This window comes from Vitis riparia, chromosome 14 (genome assembly GCF_004353265.1).
Source record: "Vitis riparia cultivar Riparia Gloire de Montpellier isolate 1030 chromosome 14, EGFV_Vit.rip_1.0, whole genome shotgun sequence".
Lineage (NCBI taxonomy): Eukaryota > Viridiplantae > Streptophyta > Magnoliopsida > Vitales > Vitaceae > Vitis > Vitis riparia.
Genome location: NC_048444.1, coordinates 29,594,533 through 29,605,756, shown reverse-complemented (window position 1 = coordinate 29,605,756; position 11,224 = coordinate 29,594,533).

Below are 11,224 nucleotides of genomic sequence, written 5' to 3'. Positions count from 1 at the left end.
TATGTACAAACCTATGTACAAGAATATACAAGAGATTCCTAGAATTCTCTAGAAAGCCTTGAACTCCTCTCATGCCTTCCACCATAGTGTAAAGATGTGTGGACTTCTCTAGGCATCTCTAGAACCTTCCACACTCTTCTCACTAATGGTTAAGTGTAGATGGCTCCAGGAGTCTCCAAAAGCTTCATGGGCTCTATATAAACCCATGATAAGGCTCATTTGAAGCATCTTGTGACACTCTCCCCCACTTATGTCGTCGACGTCCCCATCGTTGCCTCTTCTTGAAACCTCTCGATGTATTTTATTTTATTATTTTTCTTTTTTGCATTGATACTAACAAAAATAAATATTTGCCTTAGGTGGGGAGTGACAACCAATTTGTCGATAAATGAGATGAGTCATTTCCTAAGGATCGATTCGAAAATGTTGTTGCTACTCGGGAGTCAACACTCTTTACCTTGACTATGTAACGAGATAATCACTCTATCATCTTATTACCTTTGTCTCATTCTTGTTTGGGTGATGAAGGTATTACTAACATCTTAAGTGATATTTTGATTGAATCTCAAGGTAAAAAAACCACAATTAGAGATACAACATATGATGAATTGACACTTTTAGCAGTTGCAGGTTTAATTGTTGAACAACAATCTCCATGTCCTACTATGGTTGCTCCTTCTACTTCCATTCACACATTCGACGTCGAACAAATCATCCTTAATGCCCAACGCCAAGTAGCACTTATGATAGGAGAAGACATTAAGAAGATGATTATCAAAACTTCCAATGAATGTCTCCCATTATTGAGAGGAAAAATTGATGAGCTTTTCAATGCTATCATAAAGATTGGAGTGGACCCTTCACCATTGAAGTTTTAGATTGAGAAGTACATGGAAAATGTAGATCAGCTCGATGCAGTGCAACGTACCCATTCTATGAAGATATCTTTGGAAATACAAAGCGAACGTTTAGCTATTGTTGCGTCTCAAATTGTGGATGATCTAAACTCTGAGGATGCACAGGAAAACCATTGTCAATCATTAAAGGTTGACTTAGCTACTCTTGATGCTAAACAGGAAGCAATTAAGAAAGAATTGGAGTAATTAGGTCTACAAAAAGAACGTCTTCACAACTCAATCTTAGAGATCAATGAAATTATAGCCAATAAATAGAATGATGTTTCTCACTTGAGGAAATAACACATCATTATCGCCCAAACCCCCGTGCTTACTGATGTTGATGTCAAGACTTTAGAGACACTTCAAGAAGCCTTAACGACTCAACGTGACGAGCTTGCATGCTTAGTGTGGATGTGATCGTTGTACTTTTTTACTTAGTTTTAGCTCTCATTCTTTTCCTTCATTCATTATTTTTATTTTTATTTTTATTAAGATGTAATAAAGTCTAACATTTGTTAGCCAGGTTTATTTATTAATAAAAATGAGACCTTTTTTTTTTTTTTGGTAGTGACTGAACTCAAGTGGTTTTCCCAAGTTGCCTATGTATCCTTCAAAGAGATGAGATCAAATTAAACGTAGTTTCATTTTTTTTTTAATTATTTTTTTATTTTTTTATGCTCTAACTTTTGCCAAGACTAAAAAAAAGATTTAATTTTGCGAGCATATGTCCTAACTTTTGCCTAAATCACCTTTTCAAGTTTTCAACTTAGCAGACTTTTTTTTTTTTGGTGTGTTGTACGCAGTTTATGCTCATGCAGGCCAGGAGCGTCACTTGTCTTGAGTTTGATCGAAGGAAGATACGTCATTGAATAAATTTTAATTGAGGATCAAAGATGACTTATTCTCAACCAAACTTGTGAAGACATTTCTTAAACATTTTGGAGAACAAAAGAAGTCCTTTGAATTTGTCTTGATTTTCCTCAGCCTTAAAAGTGGATGAATGACACTTTTGTATTATGTTTAATATTTTTCCACGAGCTTGTTGAAGAATGTGTCAATCTTGGACTTGATTTTAATCCAATGATGGTAAACACGTGTTCTTGGAGCAAAATTTAATTGAGGATCAATGATGACTTGATCTCAAGTAAACTTATCAACAATTTCCTCAAGAGTTCTAAAAAACCTAACTTTGTCTTCTTTATCTTTGAAGGTGGATGAATGACACTTTTGTTTGTGTTTGATATTTTTCCACGAGCTCGTTGAAGAATGTTTGGAGTTTGATTTTGATTTTTGAAGCTTCATTTTTGGATTTAGCTTCTGGGTTGCATCACCCTTTTTGAAAACTTGTTATGCTGAAAGAAAAGAACACTTGTATGTAGAAAAGTTGGAGATTTTAGTTTGGAATCTCCCAATTTGACTTCTTTAATACAAAGAGTTTGTTCCTCAATTTAAGAAGTTTACCAAGAATGATTGTTTTTTTTTTTTAACTACAGTTTAAGCTCTTGTAAGATGGGAGCAATATGCAGTTTAGGCTCATGCTTTAAAGAACATTACTAGAATGCCGAGGTTTGAAAATATTTGTGGTAAAATTGGATGTCATGCTTTTTTCATCGTCGCTAGTGTAGGTGATGTTTGCACAACATGTTGCACAATCGTGGCCTTCGTCCTTAGATTGTTTTGCCCCCTTTATTTTTGTGGCATAAAGTGATGAATTCTTAAGTACCTGGATTAGTGCAATTCGTGTTTCCTTAAGAAGTTGTAACATTTCATGGATATTGAAGAGAATGATCGATAAGCATTGTAGGTTTGCTACTATCTCATCATCTTCCTTGGTTCTGCACCAAAAACATTTTATTCATCTTTACCTGACTCGTCTTCTTCCGAAATCTCATGACAAGAGACCATATGAGTTGATGTCACCATCCCTTTATTGAAGAACTCTGGAGGGAAGTATTCTCTTAAGGTGATAGGGGTAATGAACTTTTGTACCAAGAAGTCATCAACTTGTACAATCACTTGTTTTCTTTTAGGTTTCTTTTCTTTTTTCTTCTTTGCATGTCAATGAATATTTTGTTTACGTTCTTTTTTCCTGGGAAGATTTGGGTATAGATGAGATTTTTGCTTCTTACAAGGTCTTCTTCATGTCACTGATATCCAGCTTCTTTCGTTATACGACATTGATTCATTATCAAAATAGAAGTTGAGAAAATAAATGTTAATCATAAATGAGAAAACACCAAAGAGGAAGGTGAATTGGGTTTTTCAAAAACTTTTTCTACACAACAAATTCAAGCACAATGAAGCAAATATAATGAGATAGAGTTAGAGAATTCAAACTCAGATTTTATAGTGGTTCGACACTTCTTTGCCTATGTCCACTCTCATCAAGCTCCTAACTAAGTGAGAGTTCCACTAACTTAAAGCTTCAACCAAGCTTCTAATCTCCTTTGCACTTGGATTCTAGTTCCAATGGGCTTTTACACAATCTCTTCAAGATTCAACTCACTTGAAGGCTTTAACACTCAATTTTACAAGAATGAATCCCTCAACCTAGCTCAAATACAAATCAAAGCTAGGATGAAACACAAAGGTGCACTAAAAAATATGCAAGTGAAGATTTAATGCACTAAGAAAGAAATAAGAGCTTTTAAGGCAAGAACAAATGGGTAGACAATTAAATGCAAGTGTTCTTTATATCATAAATGAAGTGGAGCTCTCAATTTATAGGTTTCTAACCTTAGGAGCCAAGAAAAACAAAAAACAGCCTCAATCGGTCGAGCTGGGGATCGACCGGTTCACTAGTCGTTGGAGCATTTAATGCTTTGCTCCAACGAGGCTGGGAAGGAGGATACGTTGACTGGGAAAGGAAGGCTATTGGATGAGAGAGAGTGTTTTTAGCACTCCTTAACCAAACCTCGACTGGGCAAGGGGAATCGATCGACTGGTATCCTGGTTGATTGAGCCAATTGGCCCAATGCCTTGACTGGTTCAACATTTTAGCCCCTAAAACCTATCTTTTTCTATTCTTTTCTTTTCTATAACTTAGGCAAGGTCTTTAAGTAAATTAATATGACAATTTTGAAATGTTTTGCCTAAGGTACATTTGATAAAACTCAGGTTTTAATGAAATTGTAACTTTAAATAATAAACCGAGTTTTCCAAAGATGCATGAAATGATATATAAAACCTAAGTGCACCTATGCATTCATCTTACATTTGTTTCCTATGATTAATGGTCTTCCAAACGTCTTGATCTTGTATCCATTAGGTTCTTTGATGAATTTCCAAATTAATATATGAGATTCTTTACAATTCAAACCAATTAATAACTTTACCATGGTTTGTTATCATCAAAACCTGATTAGTAGAACCCTTGAGCTAACAATCTCCCCATTTTTTATGATGACAAACCTTGGTTATCTAGGAGAAGAAAAATCCCCCCCTCAAATCAATCATGGATCAATTAATCAAAATTTATGAAGTTAAAACCAAGATAATTAAGACATGTGAATTTTCAATAGGAAACAGTGTGAGTCATGAAACATATGGCATATCATGTATAAGTCAAATGTACACGAAACATATAAGCTTATCATATATATGATCCAAACAAAAAATATGACAATGATATGCATGCAAGTCTCTTAGATCCTAAATATCTCTTCCCCTTTTGGCATCATAAAAAAGAAACGAATGGGGTCTCTATGAAATCAAGGCTGATGAGGTGGAGGTGGAAACACGGAGCGGAGGTAAGCCATCATCTCCTCATGCTGACTATTTTGGCGACTCTCAATGCGCTCAATCATCTGCTGGAGATGCTCAAAAGCAACCTAATGCTAATTCATGCGAGTCTCTATACGCTCAAATATCTTATGCAGATACTCAAACTGAGAGGTGAAGCCAGTCTGCTATTGATTTATGCAATCCTCCATGGAATATAATCAAGTATCACTGACAATTGCAACTTCCTCTATGTGAGTGCCGAGAGAGCTAATCTGAGCAGATAGATCCATCCAAGACGCATGATCAGAAGCGTGAGGTGCTTGACGAGGTGATATCTCTATGTGAGGAGACTCAGTGAATGATGGCTGAGAAGATGGTCCCGCTATATAAGTCGGTTGAGACATCATCGACTCAGAAAATGTGGCCTCAAACTGAACATCCTTTGACTAGAGTGGATGAATGTTAAGCTCGGGCTCTCTCTGCTGAAAGCCTCTCTGAGGGTTTACTCCACCCTTTATCTCTCATATATCGGCCTCATCCTCTACTTCGGGATGCACCTGTCCTTATCCCTGGGCCTGTGCTGGTGGTCTTTCTGCTCTTCTAATCTAGGAACTATCGGGGGCCTTCTCAAATTTCATCCGCCCCAAAGATTGCTCATCATACGTATTATAAATGTTGGGGGCCTCAAAATCTTTCTCTGCTTAAATCAACCCCGACACTCTTGAACACTCTAGTGAGGAAGTGGCCATAGGGGATTACGCGGGTCGTGTTTTCGCAACATGAGAATATGTGCATCATCATCAAATGCCCCAAGTGAATTTGTCTCCCCGTCATAATAGAGTCCACGAGGAATGTCTCATAATAGGAGACCTCATCTCGATGTCCGCCTCGTGGTAGTAGAATAAAGCAAATCATGTGGTGTAGTACTCTACTGATCACGGTCAAGCTATGGGGCGATAGTTTGTCCATCCTTTAGACATCTACAAGTTCACACATCCTCTGAATGGCCTCTCTAGGCTCAAAACCCGGCATAGTGAGCCAAATCTTGGATTTGTACACCTTGAGTCCAACTAGAGCAATATCGAAAATGCGGTAGATGCTCTCTAGGTCCAGCCGAATCACGACTCCTCTAACAGTGGAAATAATGGGGCCACCAATGCCATATGTTGTCCTCAAATAGAACGTTGGCACCAATGTTGGAAAAATCGGCTCCGAAACCGTCACCATGGGTAGCCAACCATCATACTGAATAGTCTCTCAAATCCAAAATGCTGGAGTTGGGAAAAATTGATACTTCTCCCTGGAACTACTTTCCTCTGAGCAAACTTTTGTTTGTATCGCCGGTAGTTCTCCATGGAGCTGAATAGGGCGGTGTCAAACCTCGCCTTTCAGTGAGCCTCCGGCTGAGGGGACTGAGACGGCTTAGTTGGGCGCTTGCCCTGTGCCCTAGAGGCAGTCGACTATCTCCTAGGAGCCATGAGAAAAACAGAAACAAAGGAGACAAGGTTGGTAGAGAGAGAAACACTCACAACCGAAACCCTAGGTGTGCGGGAAAGAAGAAAACCCTAGCCTCCAATACTCTAAAAAATCTAATCCAAAGCCTTCAATCAGTCCAAACCTTGCTTAAACTAATCTTTGGAAGCCGAAATGTGAAAAACCCTAAAGAAATGGAAGAGAACAGTAGAGAAAACGACGCGCTAGAGTCTCTTTAAATTCCTAGTCCCGACAAACCGGTCGACCAGTCCTAGTCCGGTTGACCGCCTGGTCAACACAGTCAATGGGTTTGATTTTTCACCTTTTGTGCATTTTCTCATTTTCTGATCCTCCTCCTGCATTTTTTAATTGAAATCCCCAATTTTTTATGCCCAATGTCAAAAGAATTTTGATTTTTGGTCAAAATTTGACCATTTATCTAAGTATATGTGTATATGATGCATATGACATGAAATTCATGCAATCATAAGGTATATTCATCAAGAATTCATTAAGCAATCATTAGATCATAAAGAAATCACCCCTAGTTGTCTTCTAATATCAACAAATTGTTCTTCACTTAGAGGTTTTCTAAAGATATTGGCAAATTGATATTTTGTACTTACAAATTCAAGTGTTATGTCACCCTTTTGTGCATGGTCTTTAAGAAAATGATGTCTAATCTCTATATGCTTAGTCCTAGAGTGTTGCACGAGATTTTTTGATATATTTATGACACTAGTATTATCACATTTAATAGGAACATGGTCAAAAGATAAATCAAAATCACTAAGTGTTTCTTTCATCCAAAGAATTTGTGCATAACATAAACCGATTGCTATGTATTTGGTTTCCGTCATTAACAAAGCTACCAAACTTTGCTTCTTATTATGCCATGAAACAAGTGAGTGTCCTAGGAAATAACAAATGTCACTAGTGTTTTTTCTTTCAACCCTACAACCAGTAAAATATCGGCATCCGAAAATCCAATTAATTCAAAGTTATCACTCTTAGGATACCATAAGCCCATGTCCATTGTCTTTTTCAAATATCTAAGAATTCGTTTTACAACGCTTAAGTGAGATTCTTTATGACAAAATTGAAATCTAGCACACAAGCATACACTATACATAATGTCGGGTCTACTAGCGGTCAAATATAGCAAAGAACCTATCATGCCTCTATACATAGTTGAGTCAATGGATTTACCTTCTCATCCTTATCAAGCTTGATGGATGAGCTTATTGGAGTCTTCATTGTTTTGGATTATTCCATGTTGAACCTTTTGAGAAAATCTCTTATATAATTTACTTGATTGATGAAGGTTCATTCCTTTAGTTGCTTGATTTGAAGTCCAAGGAAGAAGTTGAGTTCTCCCATCATGCTCATTTCAAACTCACTATGCATGCACTTAGAAAAATCTTCACAAAGAGAAACATTAGTAGCACCAAAAATGATATCATCAACATATATTTGAACTAAGAGCATATCATTTTCTTTGGTCTTTATGAAAAGAATTGTGTCAATTTTTCCCATTTAAAAACCCTTTTTCAAAATAAATTTACTCAATCTTTCATACCATGCTCTAGGTGCTTGTTTCAAACCATAAAGTGTCCTTTTAAGTTTAAAAACATGGTTAGGAAAGTTAAAACTTTGAAAACCGGGTGGTTGTTCAACATATACTTCTTCATTTATAAAACCATTTAAAAAAACATTTTTCACATCCATTTGATATAAAACAAAGTCTTTAAAACATGCAAAGGCAAGTAGCATCCTAATGGCTTCCAACCCAGCTACAGGGGCAAAGGTTTCTTCATAATCTATCCTTTCTTCTTGATTAAAACCTTGGGCTACCAATCTTGCTTTATTTCTAACAATTATGTCATTTTCATCAATTTTATTTCTAAAGACCCATCTAGTTTTAATAACACTTTGATTTGAAGGCCTTGGTACTAATTCTCATACTTCACTTCTTTCAAATTGATTTAACTTATCTTGCATAGCAATCATCCAATTTTTATCAACTAAAGTATCATTTATATTTTTAGGCTCAATTTGAGATATAAAAGCAAGATTATTGCAAATATTTGTAAGAGATGATCTAGTTCTTACCTCACTAGATGAATTATCTATAATTTGATCTTATGGGTGGTTGATGACAAACTTCCAATCTTTAGGAAGGTATTGATTTGATTTACCTTGCACTTGTTGAGGAGGGGGTAGTGCCAATGATGATTCTTCTTTCTTGGGATCTTCTCCAATTTCTTTTTGTTGCCTTCTATCTTCAATTTGCAATTTTTTTTCATGGAGGTCTCCAAACCTAAATCATCATCAAAACTCTCTATTTCTTGGAGAGAATTATTAGATTTATAAAAAATAACATGGATGAACTCCTCTACAACCATGGTTCTTTTGTTAAAAACTCTAAAAGCTTTACTTGAAGTTGAGTAACCAAGGAAAATTCCAACATCCAATTTTGCATCAAATTTTCCTAGATTGTCTTTGGTGTTTAATATAAAACATTTACACCCAAAGACTTTGAAATAACTAATGTTGGGTTTCTTGTTTTTCCAAAGCTCATATGGACTTTTCTTAAGAATGGGCTTCAATAATATTCTATTTAAAACATAACAAGAAGTGTTAACCACTTCAACCCAAAAATATTTTGGTAAATTGTTTTCATTTAGCATGGTTCTAGCCATTTCTTGAAGAGTTCTATTTTTTCTTTCAACTACCCCATTTTGTTGAGGAGTTTTAGGAGCCAACAAATTGTGGTTAATTCCATGCTCATTGCAATATTCTTCAAAATCAATATTTTCAAATTCTCTCCCATGATCACTTTTTATACAAGTAATTGTAGAATCTTTTTCATTTTGAACCTTGTTGCAAAACTTTGAAAACTCATAAAAGACTTCATTCTTTTGACTTAAAAACAAGACTCATGTGTATCTAGAGAAGTCATCCACAATAACATATGCATAATATTTTCCTCAAAGACTTGGTGTCCTAGAAGGACCAAATAAATTCATATGCAACAACTCAAGATGCCTAAATGTGGAAATGAAATTTTTGTTTTTGAGAGAGTTTTTTATTTGCTTTCCTAGTTGACAAGTTTCACAAACTTTGTCTTCTTGAAAATTTATTTTGGGAAGGCCTCTAAAAAGTTCATCTTTGTTGAGTTGGGAAATGAGATCAATGTTAGCATGTCCCAACCTCCTATGCCACAACCAACTTTGATCATGCATACTTGAAAAACATATATCACGACCATTATATTTTGAAATATTTATAGCATAAACATTATCACATCTATGACCTATGAAAATGGTTTTATCATTTTGAATATCCTTGATGATGCAATGAGATGCTTCAAAAATCACTTTAAAACCTTTGTCACAAAGTTGACTAATGCTTAAAAGGTTATGTTTTAAACCATCTACTAATAAAACACTTTCAATAAGAGAGGATGTACCATTACCAATAGTGCCTTGACCAATGATTCTTTCTTTTGCATTGTCTCCAAAGGTAACACATATCCTCACATTTTCTTTGTAAGGAAAGCAAACTTGGATTCATCGCCGGTCATGTGTCTTGAGCATCCACCATCCAAGAATCACTTATCTTTTTTTGAACCCTACAATATAAAACTCAAGTTGATTTAGGTACTCATATCCTAGGTACCCATATCCTTTTGGGTCCTTGATGGTTAGTGACCTTGGATTTTTCAATCCAAACATTTTTAGCTTTTGCATTTGAATTCTTTTGAGAACCATTTCTTAAAGGACATGTACTACTAATGTGCCCTCATCTTCCACAAAAGTTGCAAGTAGTAGAAGGACTTGCACTTGTGGATTCTTTTACAAAATATTTTTTAAAATACTTTTGATTTTTTGAAGACTTGAATCATAGCCCTTGTTTGTCAAAAACACATTTTTGGTTAGCTAGAATCATTCAAAAGATTTTTGTCCACAAGAAAATATTGAAAGAGAGGAGGTCAACCATTCATTTTTCTTTCTCAAAATCTCATTTTCTTTTTCAAGATGAGTTTTAGAAATTTCAACAATTAAAAATTTTTCTTTTACTTCTTCAAGTTCTTTTTCAAGTTGTTGAATTTTCTTCTTAAGAGAAATATTTTTCAAACTAAGTTTTTCAAAATCCTCATACAATTCTTCAAAAACATCATGCATATCTTCATCACCAAAGTTAAAGTTTACCTCATCAAGTTCATCTATTGCTATGAATCACATGTTTGCCATTTTTTTTTTTCTCATTTTCTTCTTTGAAGGATTCTTCACTTTCACTCCAAGTGGTCATCATTGTCTTCTTCATTCTCTTTTTGGCTTCACTTTTGTAGAAATAACAATCATATTTAATGTGTCCCAGTTTCTTGCATTTGAAACACACCAAATCTCTTTTCTCTTCTCATTTTTCTTTGTCACCATGAAATGAAGATTCTTTTTTAGAAAGGTCTCTTCTAGAGGTGAACCTTCTTCCTCTAAACCTTTCACTCCTCATGTATTTGTTGAGTTTTCTTGTGATGAGGGCTAAATCATCATCTTCTTCACTTTGTTTTTCTTATTCAACATCTTCTTCTTCCTTAGTTGTAGCTTTGAGAGCTATGCTTTTCTTCTTTTTGCCTTCACCTTCTTGTAGTTTTTTTTCCAAATTGATCTCATATGTCATTAATGACCCTATGAGTTCCTTCATAGGTAGCTTGGTTAAGTCTTTTGCTTCTTGAATTGTGGTGACCTTTGTATGCCACTTTGATGGGAGTGACCTTAAGATCTTCATCACCTTTTCAAATTCCTTGTAGGTCTTTCCCAATGCTTCAAGACCATTGACAATGTCGGTGAACCTAGTGGTCATCTCAACAATAGTCTCATTTTTTTTCATAAAAAACAATTCATAACTATGAACAAGTAAATTGATTTTTGATTCTTTCAGTTGATTTGTTTTTTCATGAGTTATTTCAAGCAATCTCCAAATTTCTTTAGCTGATTTGCATTGACATATTCTATTATATTCATTTCTATCTACAACACATTGCAAAGTGAAAACGACCTTAGCATTTAATTGAAAATTTCTTCTATCAAGCTCATTCCATTCTTGCTTAGGTTTTGGAACCATGA